Below are 13905 nucleotides of genomic sequence, written 5' to 3' on the forward strand. Positions count from 1 at the left end.
GCAGGAGGGACATTGCGGGAGCGCAGGACAAGGTAAGTGAAGAAGAGATCCTGGAGCAGCGCTGCAAGGTATTCCCGAGTGTAGCTCAGGGTTACCGCTTGTGGTGCTGAAACTTTACCCCGAGCTAAACTCGGGAATACCGCCAGGGAGGTTAATTATGTCCAGGGCTAAAACATCAAATGTATATGTAAGATAATATTATGAATATTAGTTTTTTTGATGGTCAACTCTAGGCTTTATTTTTACGTGTCTATGAGATTAAGACTTTGTTAAAAAAAAAAAGCTGTCTACTGAGTTCAATAGTTCAACACTATCTGTATTGCCTTTGCTTCCTCCCACACACCAAAAAACATGTTAGACAATAATTGGGCTCCCATTCCAACCGCAATTAGTTCCACTATTTAACTGCTTGCTGCCTGCCTACAGTACATTTCTTTTGAGCAGGTGGCCCAGCCAGGCTGGATCACATACTGTACATGTATGTGATCCAGCTTCTACCGGGTTCAGGGCACTCATACGGATGCCCCCTACTGACCCCCACTGTCTCTGACTACAGTGTGATTTTGTTAGCAGGTCAGCAGGGGTCCTGCATGATTTTAACCATGGACCTGCTGATCGTCTGTAGAAAATCACAGTACAGAGTCCTTTGTTTACAAACACAGAGAGCTCTGTACACAGATCAGTGATCTGGCTATTTCTTTTCTCCGCTTTGCAACCGTCAAATCTCTTAGTAAAAGCAGCACATATTACACACATTACACTTATTAGGCACACAGTTAACCCCTTGATTTCCCCTTGATGTTAACCCCTTCCCAGCCAGAGTCATTAGTACAGTGACAGTGTACGGTATTATATCTGATCACTGTATTAATATCACTATTGATGTCAGTGTCAGTCAGTTAGTGTACCCCCCAGTGAGGGTCTGTTAGCACCAGATTACCCACCACGCTATCATAGTCCCACTGATCACCGCCATTACCAGTATAGAGTCATAGCTGTGTAAAATCAAGTATATATACCATTGTTTGTAGATGCTATAGCTAGGGTTGCCACGTTTTCTTCAAGCCAAACCTGAACACTTTAGCGGCACATGGCAAATCTTTATTTGTAATTGTCATGGTCCCCCCTCTCACTCCCTCGCTTCCCCCATCCCTTCCTCATTACATGTCCCTGCACCCGCACATAGCCCACACAAAGTGGTGTGCCTGATGCCAGGGATCTGCCCCTGCGGTGCGGTTCGCACCTCTCCTTGGCTGGACGCTGAGGAGTCTGACACTACGCTGTGCCTGCACGTGGATTTTCCACGCGCTGGCCACCTGGGTGTCTCTGCGCGCCCCCTCCCTTTGTCTCGGCGGGCACAGCGCAGCCCCAAAGTTCCCGCACTCTGCGCCCTCCGGAGACAAAGGCCGAGCTCCCTGTGCACGGCCGGAGTGAGGGGGCGGAGCTTGTTGCCCCGGAAACCCGACACCGGGCTGTCCATTGCTGGGGCAACCAGGAAGCGTCCTGCTTTGGCGATAAAAAGACCGGAGCAGGACCCAAGGTGCTAGTTCGTCCCCTGCTCAGGGCAGAGTGCTGTGAGGGGTTTGAGTTGCGGCCAGACCCCACAGCCAAGACCCTGCCAGACCCTGCAAGCCGCCTACTGTGAGTGTCCCTGGAAGCAAGGAGTCTGAGTTGCGGCCAGACCCCACAGCCAAGACCCTGCCAGCCCCTGCAAGCTGACTGCTGTGAATGTCCCTGGAAGCCGCCTACTGCCGAGTGTCCCTGGAAGCCGCCTGCTGCTGAGTGTCTGCAAGCCGCCTACCATGAGTGTCCCTGGAAGCTGCCTGCTGCTGAGTGTCTGCAAGCTGCCTGCTGCCGAGTGTCCCTGGAAGCCACCTGCTGCTGAGTGTCTGGAAGCTGCCTACCGTGAGTGTCCCTGGAAGCTGCCTGCTGCTGAGTGTCCCTGCAAGCTGCCTGCTGCTGAGTGTCCCTGCAAGCCGCCTACCGTGAGCGTCCCTGGAAGCCGCCCGCTGCTGAGTGTCCCTGGAAGCCACCTGCTGCTGAATGCCCCTGGAAGCCGCCTGCTGCTGAGTGTTCCTGCAAGCCTGCCTACTGAGCACCCCTGCGAGCTGCCTGCCGTGAGTGTCCCTACAAACTGCCTGCTGCGGAGTGCAGCTGCAAGCCCCCCCCGTTGTGTGCCCGGACTCTCTTTGCCTCTACTGCCTCTGCTGTGTGTCTGGATTATCATTGCCTGAACTTCCCCTATTGTGTGCCCAGACTACCTTGGCATGAACTGCCCCCTATTGTGTGCCCAGACTACCTTGGCTTGAACTGCCCCCTATTGTGTGCCCAGACTACCTTGGCCTGAACTGCCCCTATTGTGTGCCTGGACTACCTTGGCCTGAACTGCCCCTGCTGTGTGCCGAGAATATCCCTGCCTGAACTGCACTGCTGTGTGCCCGGACTATGTTTGCCTGACTTGCCCCCTGCTGTGTGCCCGGATTATCTTTGCCTTAACTGTACCTCTGTTGTGTGCCCAGACGTTACCCTTGTTACCCTGATCAAGTGTCCCACATCCTTCAATAAAACCCTTGTGTGTCTACTGCTCTCCATGTGCGTTCTGTCCCGCCCACACCTCCGTTACAGTAGTACACACTATAGAGTTGTAAAAGACCTGGGACACCTTTGGGTGCCCTGAGGTGAGCAGTAATGCAGCAATGCATGCGATGGCAAAAAGTGGGTGTGGCCAAATGCTTAGATTGCTGGGCTAAAAGTAAATGTCTCGCAGACATGCATAAACCTCAGCACAATCATTTTTTGAAAAATAAAATTCTTCCATTACATATGATTTTGCACACCCTGAAAATAGAGAGAACATTTTCTCTGAGTCTACCTTAAAGACCTTCATTAAAATAGTCATGCACTGCTTAGTAACCTAAAACTGTTAAGACAATGAACAAGTAGAAGTATATAATATAGAATATAGTGTACGTGGTGGAGGAATGTGTAAAGTACAATATAATGTACATAGTGCAGAAGTCTGTAATACACAGAGTGTAAGGGGTTAGGGGTGCAAAGGTCAAGCATATGTAACGCACAGAGTTTAGAGGTCAGGGGTGTGTACTGCACAGCTCTATCTAATGTTCATTGAGAATACAAATGGTAAATGCCTTATGCATTGATTCCTGGCATCACAGGACAGACAACTAGAAAGTATACCTGTTCCAGCAAACCTGGGACAGTTGGCAAGTATGCACATAGAAATTAGACAGAGTGGTAAGATAGGAATGAAACGTTTAAAAGCTAACTAAACCTTTTGCTGCCCAAATAATGCATATGTACAGCAGCTAAGAGGTTGGACTTTATTGGTCACATGCCGTACATATGCATCTTTGAGCGGCAAAGGTGTCTGTGCTAAGAGCACACTCACTGCACGCTCCTAGCACAGAGACCAAGCATTGAAATCACCAGTGGTGATCAAATGCCTTTTATTTGAGTACTGTGTTGCATGACAGCACAATGGCCATTTAAAGTAGCAGAGTGCTGAATAGCAAAAATAAATGCTTTAGTCATGAAGGGGGTAAAACCTTCCAGAGATCAAGTGGTTAATTGATTCTATTGTTTTTGAACATTTCTCATTACCTTTTTAATATTGAAATTGTATCTAAAACTAAAAACAAAAATGTAATATTTTGCAGCTTACCAATTCTTAGATGTTGTGGCAACATTTGCTTTCACTTTACAGGCTAAGAATCTTTTCAGCAAGTACAGAAAATACCTGTTGATCTTGTCAGAATGGCAGTGTTCTTGTCCCTTTCTGTGAGCCTAAAAGAAAGCACAAAGAATTGTATCTTTATCAAGTGAACTACTAATCTCATCAGTCCAGTAAGCAATGGAGATGTACAAAAGCAGCCATGTTTGAAGTCCAGCTGTTGTGACAATCATAGCTATAAAGTTCAAATGAATGTAGACATAAAGGAGTTCATTTACTAAAGCTAGAGAGCGCAAAATCAGGCTTACTTCTGCGTAGAAGCCAATCAGCTTCCAGGTTGTATTGCCAAAACTTAATTGAACAAGCTGAGGTTAGAAGCTGATTGGTTTCTATGCAGAAGTGAGCCTGAATTTGCACTCTCCAGCTTTAGTAAACAAGCCCAACAGGGACAAGATGTATATTATTTACAGGATTACTAGGTGCAAATAAAAGCAAAAAGCCTGAAAAAAAAATCTAAGGACTGATAGACTACGATCAGGGGCGGACTGACCATTTGGAAATGCGGGCACTGCCAGAAGGCCCGGGGTCAGTACGGGGCCACATTAGATGCCCCTGGTACCTTTTTCATAGGCTTTTTTGAGTTTGGGCAAGGACACAGGGGCCCCATGATCCCGTATTGCCCAGGGGCCCCATGAGTTGTCAGTCCGCCCCTGACTACAATATATTAAATTTAAGCCTTAAACCCTAAACCCACAACAGTAAAATCTGTCTATATATACAGTAAACCATACTTGTTATACTCACTGTGGAACCTAAGGGGTTACTCAACTGCATTGTGTAAAAACGCCATTTGATCCTGTCTTCTCAGATCCTCCCCTTCTTCCAGTGCCCCCTTCTTATCTCCTGATAAGACATTTCATGTGAAGTCACTCTGCACATACTCAGTTTGGTGTGTATTGCTAGAGAAGTTTTTTTTTTCTTGGGAGAGTACAGAGGTCAGGGGTTCTGCATCCTCCTAGAGCAGCATGAAAACACCTCCTAAAAGCTTTAACATGTGCTTGGCTGGACACTGATAGATGTCACAAGACTAACTGCTGATGAGAAAAGGTATTTAGCAGTTTATATTTACTAAAATATTTGTATTTCTATGTTCTGTGCGAGAACAGATATAGTGAAGGCAGGGTCCTGGATTTAGGAACACTTTAAAGAAGAACTCCAGGATAGGGAGAAAAACAATGCATTAGTACACCCCACTAAAAAACACAGTTAATAAAATTTAGAAAATCCTTACCATTTAGGATAAAATTCAAATTGAATTTTCATTACCTCATCTCTGTAATTCAAAAGTTAACATCATCTGCTCTGCCATGGAGGTGTAACAACAGGAAATACATCATATCCTCTCCTCTCTCTGCAGTAAAAGGAAACTATAGTTCCCATCAACCACAGGGAATTGTAGGGAATGTGGGCGGGTACACTAAGCCTGTACATGTTGAATGTTCCTGAGAGTCTCAGTCCGCCCACCACTCTAAGTGGGGCTAAATTACATCACTGCTTCCTGGAGAAAGAACTACAGAAGGGATGTGTCAAGAACAGTAGGTGGGAGAATAGGAGGCATAGCAGCCACTGGTCTTACAAACAGGAAACCAAAGAAAACTAACGATTTGATTTGAAAATGAATAAGCTATTTCAGAGCAACTACTGAGTGAACCAGAAGATGGATGACATATTAAGTGATGGTAGGAAATCAGCAACAAGGACATGTAAAGGAGTTTTTGCCCGGAGTACAGCTTTAAGTTTCTTGGACTAGTTGTCTTGTGATCACATGCACAACCATCAGTAGATGTGTTTGCCTTCTTGATAGTAGGAAGTAAAGAATATTGATAGCAGATAATATCTAACATCAGACCAAACACAGTGTACCATGTACTAACCAGCACAAACTCAAAGAGCATTGCCTGTGTCTGCTGGCAAGTACACATTTTTTACTCAGCGGGAATAATCAACATTAAGTTGAAGGAAATAACAAACACTCAACAGCCCATAGCAGCCCAGAAGGCAATAGAGGGGTTTAAAACTCCAGCATTTTGTCTTGTTCAGTGTATAAATGAATGACAAACTCTGAACTTTAAATGTGCAAGTAAACATCTCAAATTTCCTGCTTCTGGAATAGTCTATGTTTAAGTTATGGTTGGGTGAGTACAATATTTAACAGTTAGTTATTTTCTACTTTACTACAATACATTTACAGTTATTTAGTTGACAGTCATGCTATACACAAGTAAGCAGGAAATGAAATGGAATTTTAGTTTCTCCCTTAGTTTTGGCCTCATATAGAAATTGCATATTCAAAATAATAATAAAATAGAAGGTTCAGTAATTTTTGAGGGATGAGTGATAAACGGTGTATTTCAAATAAAATGCTTATCTGAAAGTAAAAGACATAAAGAATATTTCCCTATGTACGACACGCAAAATCGGCTGCAAATCCCTCAACAAAATCATGAGTGTGCATGCCTGAATGCACGACAGTGTGAATGCAGTTTTAGATGTTGGACATCTATTTGATGGCTGATCCATAGTAATAGAGGTGATGGGCATCTCATTGTTTGCCTTCCCTCTTCCTCTCAGTCCTAAAGCTTACATCACCTTTCCTTTCCCCCAGGAACACATACAATGTGCACAGTGCCCCTAGTGACAGGAGGACTGACTGACCTCTACAGGCTGCACATGGGAGAAAGTGATGTCAACAGAGGATAACAGAAGTGGGCAGAGAGTCCAGTAACTCCCGTCTCAGCCTTTTTTTAATCTCTCTACATGTCCTTGCAAGGAGGGATCAGGGACAGTGGTAAAATATGCAGTGGGGCAGAGTTGCTGGGTGATGAGGTAGTGCTGTCTGCCAGCAGGGGTAGGACTTTTTTCAGCAGGAACGCGGGGGAACGAAGTTCTGGCGCCTCCAGCACTGAATGTATGTAATGGCAAGGGGTGCTTGGGTGTCTTGGAAGGTCTATTGATGCTTGCTGCTGAGGGAACATTGGGGAGATTTATTTTTGTGTGGCAGTCTATTGTTGCTGTTGGGTGATCAATTGTTGCTGGAAGGGATATACTGTTGAGGGACTGGTCTATTATCACTGGTTTACGGAGACTCTATTGAGTCTGGCTGCTGGGAGATCTGGTGTTGCTGCTGGGGGTCTATTGTTGCTGTGGTGGTATTTTGTTGTGAGGGTCCATTGTTGATGGGGGAATATATTGTTGTGGGGGGGTCTGTTGTTGCTGAGGGGGGTCTATTGTTGCTGACTGTGGAAAATCTATTTACTGTTTTTCTTCTAATCAATAACAAATCCCATACAAATTAGGACCATAAAATTATACTTGACTGTGTGTTCTCTAAAAGGAGCGGTACTGGGCAGTGGGTAGGAGATAGAACCAAGAGATGGTGCTCGGAGGTGGATAGGGGGGACTAGAAGTGTTTCAAAAGGGTGGAGTTCCTTCTCCTGTTCCAGTTCTCTGAGAAGAAAAGCCCTCGTCAGGAGTGATAGGAGTTAGGGAATAAGGATAAAGCAGAGGTAGGGAGCAGGTTCGGTGAACATTGCTGAACTAGTGGTGCCAAATGTAAACCCTATTGAAGTCAACAGGAGTTGAATGTTAAAAAAACAGTAATAGGACATTTCCTAGGCTAATAGGCAGGGGACTGTCAACAGCTGGCTTCTATCTGCTCACATTTATTCCAGATACCAGGCAAACTTTGTAGATGGTCCTGCCCGCCCCCCATTCCCTTCCTCCAGAACACAGCAGGTGATGGACAGCCTTGGCTGTGCATGTTACCCTATGATTCTTTATAGAGGGGATGTGTCCTTTCCCTCCACTCAGATTTCAGATTTTTATTATAATACAGGATTTATATAGCGCCACCAGTTTAACAAGCACTTTACAACATAAGGGCAGACAGTACAATTACAATACAAATGAATACAGGAGTATTCAGAAGGCTCTGCTCATTAGAGTTTGCAATCTAAGAGATTATACTCAACTCTCTGTGCTGAGGGGTGGATGATGTTAGATCCCCACCCCCTGCCTCCTGGAAGCTGAGAAATACCCTTTTATCTGTGTACATGAATGGCTCTGGAGAATAAAAAGCTGCAAATATTCAGGTACAGTTTATGTAGGAGGATTTGCTTGGTCTTTGTGTGTAGCACCCTCCTAGATAGGTGCTAGGATAAATAGATTACAGGTGTACCTCGGTTTACAAATGTAATGCGTTCTCAGGGACATTTCGTACTGCGAAAAATTTGTAAACTGAAACACTTCCCATAGGAGTGCACTGAAAACCAATTAATCTGTTCCGGAGGTCAGAAAAAAAAGTTTTTAAAAAGTCGCTGTCACTTTTGGTCAGTGCTGGTTTTTAAATGCAATTACCGGCTTTTTTTTTCTTCACTATAGCTTAGATAATGAGCTGTCACTTTCTCCCCAGCTAAAAGAAAGAAAGTTTCCTTTTAGTTTGTTTCCTGAGATAAAAGAAACAAAGTATCCTTTAGCTCTGGGGAAAGTGACAGCTAATTCTGTGAGCTATAGTGAAGAAAAAAAAAGCTGGCAATTGCATTTAAAAATCAGTACCAACATACACTTCATATTGCGAAAAAAATTAGTTTAAAATTCGTAAACTGAGGCATTATTTTCAATGGATTTTCATTCGTAAACCGAAAATTACATTAACCGAGGCGTTCATAAACCGAGCTACACCTGTATGGTTGTTTCCTCTACTTAACAGGAGAACTGTTAGGAAAATCTGCTTAGGCTTTTTGCTTCAGAGAGAGCTGAAATTGTTTAGTAGTGCCTGCTCAGTGTGTTCAAGTGCTGCTAGTGCCGCCTCTGGTTTCCTACGTACCCAAGCAGTATAGGAAGGTCCTGGATGTATAGGTGGAACTCATGCAGAACACAACATGAATATTAATGCCATTCCAGCTAATCCCAGGGAGTGTAGCCCTGAAGGATCCTGGAAGAGGTAATTTATTCTTGGGAACACTGAACTCTGTTTTTTTCCTGGAGAGGATTGTAGCAGCCTGGCAGCAGGCATGCTGCCTCCCCAGTCACCTGCTGCCATGTTACCTCAGATGGGTGACCTGAGGGCCCGAAGTAAGAGAGAGAGTGACCCTAGTTCTTCAGAAAGCTGAGGGGAGCTGTCTGCCAAAGATCTGTCTTGTATCACTGGAGGGCATCGCTTGGAAGATTGGAATGAAGCTACCATTGTGTCCTTGGGCCTTGTGAGTACAGACACTATGGGACCTTGGGGACTTTGTGTGATTTGCTACCCCTCTGGTGCTGTATAGTCAGCATAGGTCTGAAACAAGGGGACGCTGGCTGGTATTAGGAGCACAGTCCATTTAGCCCTGTGACGATCATGGCGTCAGACCCCTGACCTTCTCACCAAACTTGTGACCGAAGGACTAGCCAATCTAAAACCACGATGTCACGTGCGTAACAATGCCATGCCCAGCTGCACCCTGCACAACGATTTTCCAGCTAATGGACCACAAATTGATGTACCGGCAGCCTGAGCGTGATTGTTACTGGGTCAGGTTAATTACGCAATTAACCCTTCACACTGCCACCACCTCCTTTTTGTACAGAGGGTTAAACACACATAGTAGTGCTCTTCAGCGTCAGGAATTCGTAAGTTGCATTAAAGAGCTATAGAAACAGTTCAACACTTCCAGAAAGAAAGATTTATTACTAAAAGGTCAAAAGGGTGCAATAAAAATATTTACAGAAAAAAGATGTAACCAATATACAGCATATATAAATACAAAGAGCAATAACACAGCAAAAAGGTAACAGAAAGAAGTTTAGAGAGGTAGAGTACTTGCCAAAAGTCCTGGGTTAAGCAGATCAAGTTTCAGAGCAAAAGGGCACCATCTCCTAAGTTGGTTCTGATGTTAAAAGGGAGATTTCTTCAACTTCAACTCTTAGGCATGACAGCCTATTTTGTAGTCGCCCACCAGGGGGTGTCTCTGAAGCCAAGGACCAATGCCTCATTTGGGGAGGGGTTATCTGGGCGGAGACCTAAGCTAGAACCAAAATCCCTCCTAGCTTATATTTTGGCTCATAACTTTTCCTAGGCACCAGTAACATTCCACCCCCGGGTAGATTAATATGCAGACGCATCTGTGGAACGGTTAGATATGAAATATAGAATACAGACTTGAATGGTTCAAGAGATGTAATTTTCTGCTTTCCTATATATTCCAGCCAAGGAGAGTGACATATCAAACTGTTTTTCTTCTCGTGGCCAATCTGAAGATATGCCTGGTTTTTATCTAAGTCTCTCATATTCCAAGATATGAGACATAGGGGAAAAATGGATTTTAAAAGGGTTATCTAGTTTCTTACTCCTCTGGAATGTCTTTGAACTCAGGGAAGGCTTGAGTTATCCTTTTACGAGGTGCCAGAATGCACTGGTTCTTAGACAGCGAGGCCCCAGCTCCCTTGGGGGTTTTATAGCTCTGAGCTCTCTGCTGTGCTCTGGCCTCCTGTGACACTTCTCATCACTCAGGCCACATGTCACTGTAAATGAACAGAGAGGGAGGGGGGATGATGGGAGAACATGGAGAATGCTTAACAAAATGGAGGGTTGGAGCAAAATGGTTGAACCACATTCATCTCTGTGGGTACGATTGCTACAAACCCCACTGGGAATTTGCTCAAGGCTTCTACTTAAGGATGTTCTGTCCTCAGCTGTAATTAGTTCTATTCCTGGAGTATCCTACTGAATTTTCCCATTCCTATCCAAGTTCTCCAATAATAAAACTACAAAAACAACAACTCCTAGACTGATCAGTGTAGACAAGAGAAAATGTGTGTCTGTACCTAGTTGTGAAACTACTTTGTACCTGGCTGCAGGGCGTAATTAGGGAGATGTGGACAATTACTAAAGTGGCTCCTAGTGGGGTAACACTACATGTGTGTCACTTCTGTCTAGTCAGTTAAGTTGGCTTATGTAAGGGTTTATTATCACTTTCAGTGAAGCCAGGAGTTTTTGTGTAAATATATCAGATCTAGTAGCTGCTGCTGTGAAAAAAAGAACCTGTTTTGATGATAACTGTGTATAAGGAGATATTCACATGCTCTGGCATGCTTTGGAGAGATCTCCTTTTCCTGTTGTGTCTCTCTGGGACAGCAAAAAAAAAGGGAACTTTTTTGATGGAATTTACATACACTTTAATGTACAACTGAAGACTCCTGCATGGCAGCCTAAAGAGGTATCAAATTTAGTTACTAGATAATGTACAACTCATACTGTATAAAGTAAACAGAAGACTTAATTTACTCTTTCTGAGTCAAATACTCCTTCATATGTGTCTCACACACTCTACTTCCCAGACACTGCAGCTGGGAGTGGGAGATTACAGCAACAGAGTGTCAGGAATGGACTTGCCAGTAATGGTGGGACTCACCTGCCTTGTGGGCTGCAGTACCAGGGCTGGCCAGCGGGTGCTCTCAGCAATCAGAGACTCAACCCTGCAGCCAGCCAAACACCTGAAGCTGATTATGCAGGTGTATTTAAGGGATGGCCAGACCTGCAGTCTGTGCCTTGGTGTGTGCTTTTCTATGGGCCCCTGTTCCTGTCTGACTGATTCGTTGCTGACCCTGCCTGATCCGGACCTCTGCTGACTTCTCCTGTTTGATCCCTGGCTTGTGACCCCGACCACTCTCTGCCTGACCCCCTGTACCTACCTGCCCGTTAGTTGTTGTACCCGGCTCGTGACCTGACTACTCTCTGCCTGCTCCTCCTGTTCCTACCTGCCTGATTGTTATTGACCCGGCCTGCCTGGCGACGCTTGCACTGTATGTATTGTTATCTGTGGGTGGTTTGGTTTGGTTCGTTTGCACTGTGTTATGTTTTAGTATTGCACTGCGTTTATGTATTGTTAGTCTTTAATAAATTACATTGTTTATAACATATCTGAAGCCTGCGTTTCCCTGCGTCAGTTCACATACCTCTGGTCATACCCTGGAGCCCTGACACAGAGATAGAGCTGTCTAGATGCTACCAAATGTGACCAAGTTCTGATTGACGAGCTGCAAGCTTTAGTAGAAGTGGTGATGTGAATAATATCTTTTCATCCCACTACAACAATTTTTCATCCCACTTTAGTGCAAGCAGGCACAGCCTACATGTAATTGGCAACTCTTCTCTGAATTTAGGATCAGTGCAGAATAATTGCCACACTCTCACAGGAAGCTGCATTAGGTAGGCTTTACTGGCAGGATAACCAGATTTTGATGGTTCTTTGCAGGGGGACCAAGAAAAAATTGCTCGTGCTAAGTTCTGTAGCATGTTTTTTAATGGGATGCCATAGTTCTCCTTTAGGTATTTTTTTCATCAAGTTTACTGCAGCAGAATAAGTTGACAAGTGTTAGACAACAGGAAGTAAGAGTAAATCTCCTGATTATGTGTCTATTTTAAAGGTGTCAGACAAAACATGATATAAAAGAAAATCCTCCCAATTCTGCACAGGCAGCATTAAACGTTTTTGGGATACATGATGCCAATGTACCCATCCCATAGTAGCCGCTAGCAATAATCACAAAAAAATCTGGCATGCTGGTTGTACCCAAACTGATTGATCAATCAACTTGGTACATTTAGCCCACCTATACATGGTTTGAATTCCTGCTGAACCGGCTGAGAGTTGAACTGTCTATGACTGGCCTTAGTCAAACAATTGTAGGGGGGAAGGAATAATCTAATGAAATAGAAAACCTTGTTTAATTGTTTCCTTCTGAAATAAGCTGTCTTAGAATGTGTCTGTGCTTCCTCCTTCTGCTCAGTGGGGATAAGTATTGACTGTTCGGTGACTTGAATGTACATGAATATACTAACCTGCTAAAAAAAAAGACTTCCAACAGTAAATTGATGTATACTAGATTAATTGTTTCCCATCCGCCCTATAGCATTTCCGGGTAGGGGGCACGTGCAAACCTCTCGCGTGTCCTACCCGTGCTGCCATTTGCACCCATGGCTTTCAATCACCGGGTCCCGGCTGGTGATTACTCGCTGGCGTCTGGTGATTTCCGACAATCTCTGATGGGGAGGAGAACTGTTTTGTTTACTAACAGTTCTCCTCCCGGTCAGCTCGGGCACACTGCTTTGGATGGCTGTGCACAGCACAGACATCTAAAGCAGTGTGCTTACAGTGAAGCACACGGACACAGCCCCCTGGTAAAACACTCCCAGCACACAGTTAACCCTTTGATCGCCCCTCATGTTAACCTCTTCCTGCCCAGTGCCATTAGTACAGTGTCAGTGCTTTTTTAGCACTGATCACTGTATTGGTCTCAGTGGGGATGTCAGTGACACCAAGTCAGTTCACTCCAGTGTCAGAATGCTCAGCGCAGTCCCACTACAGGTTGCTGATCGCCGCAATTACGAGTAAACATGAAAAAAAAAAAATTCCAGTATCTATACCGCCATTTGTAAATGCTAAAACTTTCACGTAAACCATTTAATTTACACATATTGGGATTTTTTTTTAGCAACGACATGTAGCAGAATACATTTTGGCCTAAATTTATGCCGAAATTCGATTTTTAATTTTTTTTTTACTGGACATGTTTTATAGCAAAAAGTCAACAATATTGTTTTTTTCTCAAAATTGTGGGTCTTTTTTTTATAGCACAAAAAAAATCAAAAACGCACAGGCGATCAAATACCACCAAAAGAAAGCTCAATTCGTGGGAAAAAAGGACATAAATTTGATCTGGGTGCAGCTTTGCATGACCGCGCAGTTGTCAGTTAAAGTAACTCAGCACCATAACACAAAAAATGGCCTGGTCAGGAAGGGGGGTAAATCCTCTGGAGGGCAAGTGGTTAACCATTATCTGATTTAAAGCTAAGGGAGGATCAGCACCAGGGTTTTTTTTTGCACAATGTATGAACGCGCAGTCATAAGCATGTATGGCTATGCAATCATAATTCCAAACAAGAAATCTCCCTGTAGTTATATGTTCCACCTATCTTCTGATTGCCCTTAACTGATTCCCATTTACCCAGATGCAAACTCTGCTTAATAAATTCTAACAACCTCCCCCCCATGTCAAAATGTGGCAATTAATTATAAAAAGCTAAAGCAAGAGTGATATCTTGGGGATGCTGAGGATTTCAAACCTCACAAGAAGATGCCCCTGCACTTTGCTGGAGCATTGCCTAGTGAGAA

This window comes from Staurois parvus, unplaced genomic scaffold, assembly GCF_062004578.1.
Source record: "Staurois parvus isolate SC_StPar_1 unplaced genomic scaffold, SC_StPar_1.0 ptg000218l, whole genome shotgun sequence".
NCBI lineage: Eukaryota > Metazoa > Chordata > Amphibia > Anura > Ranidae > Staurois > Staurois parvus.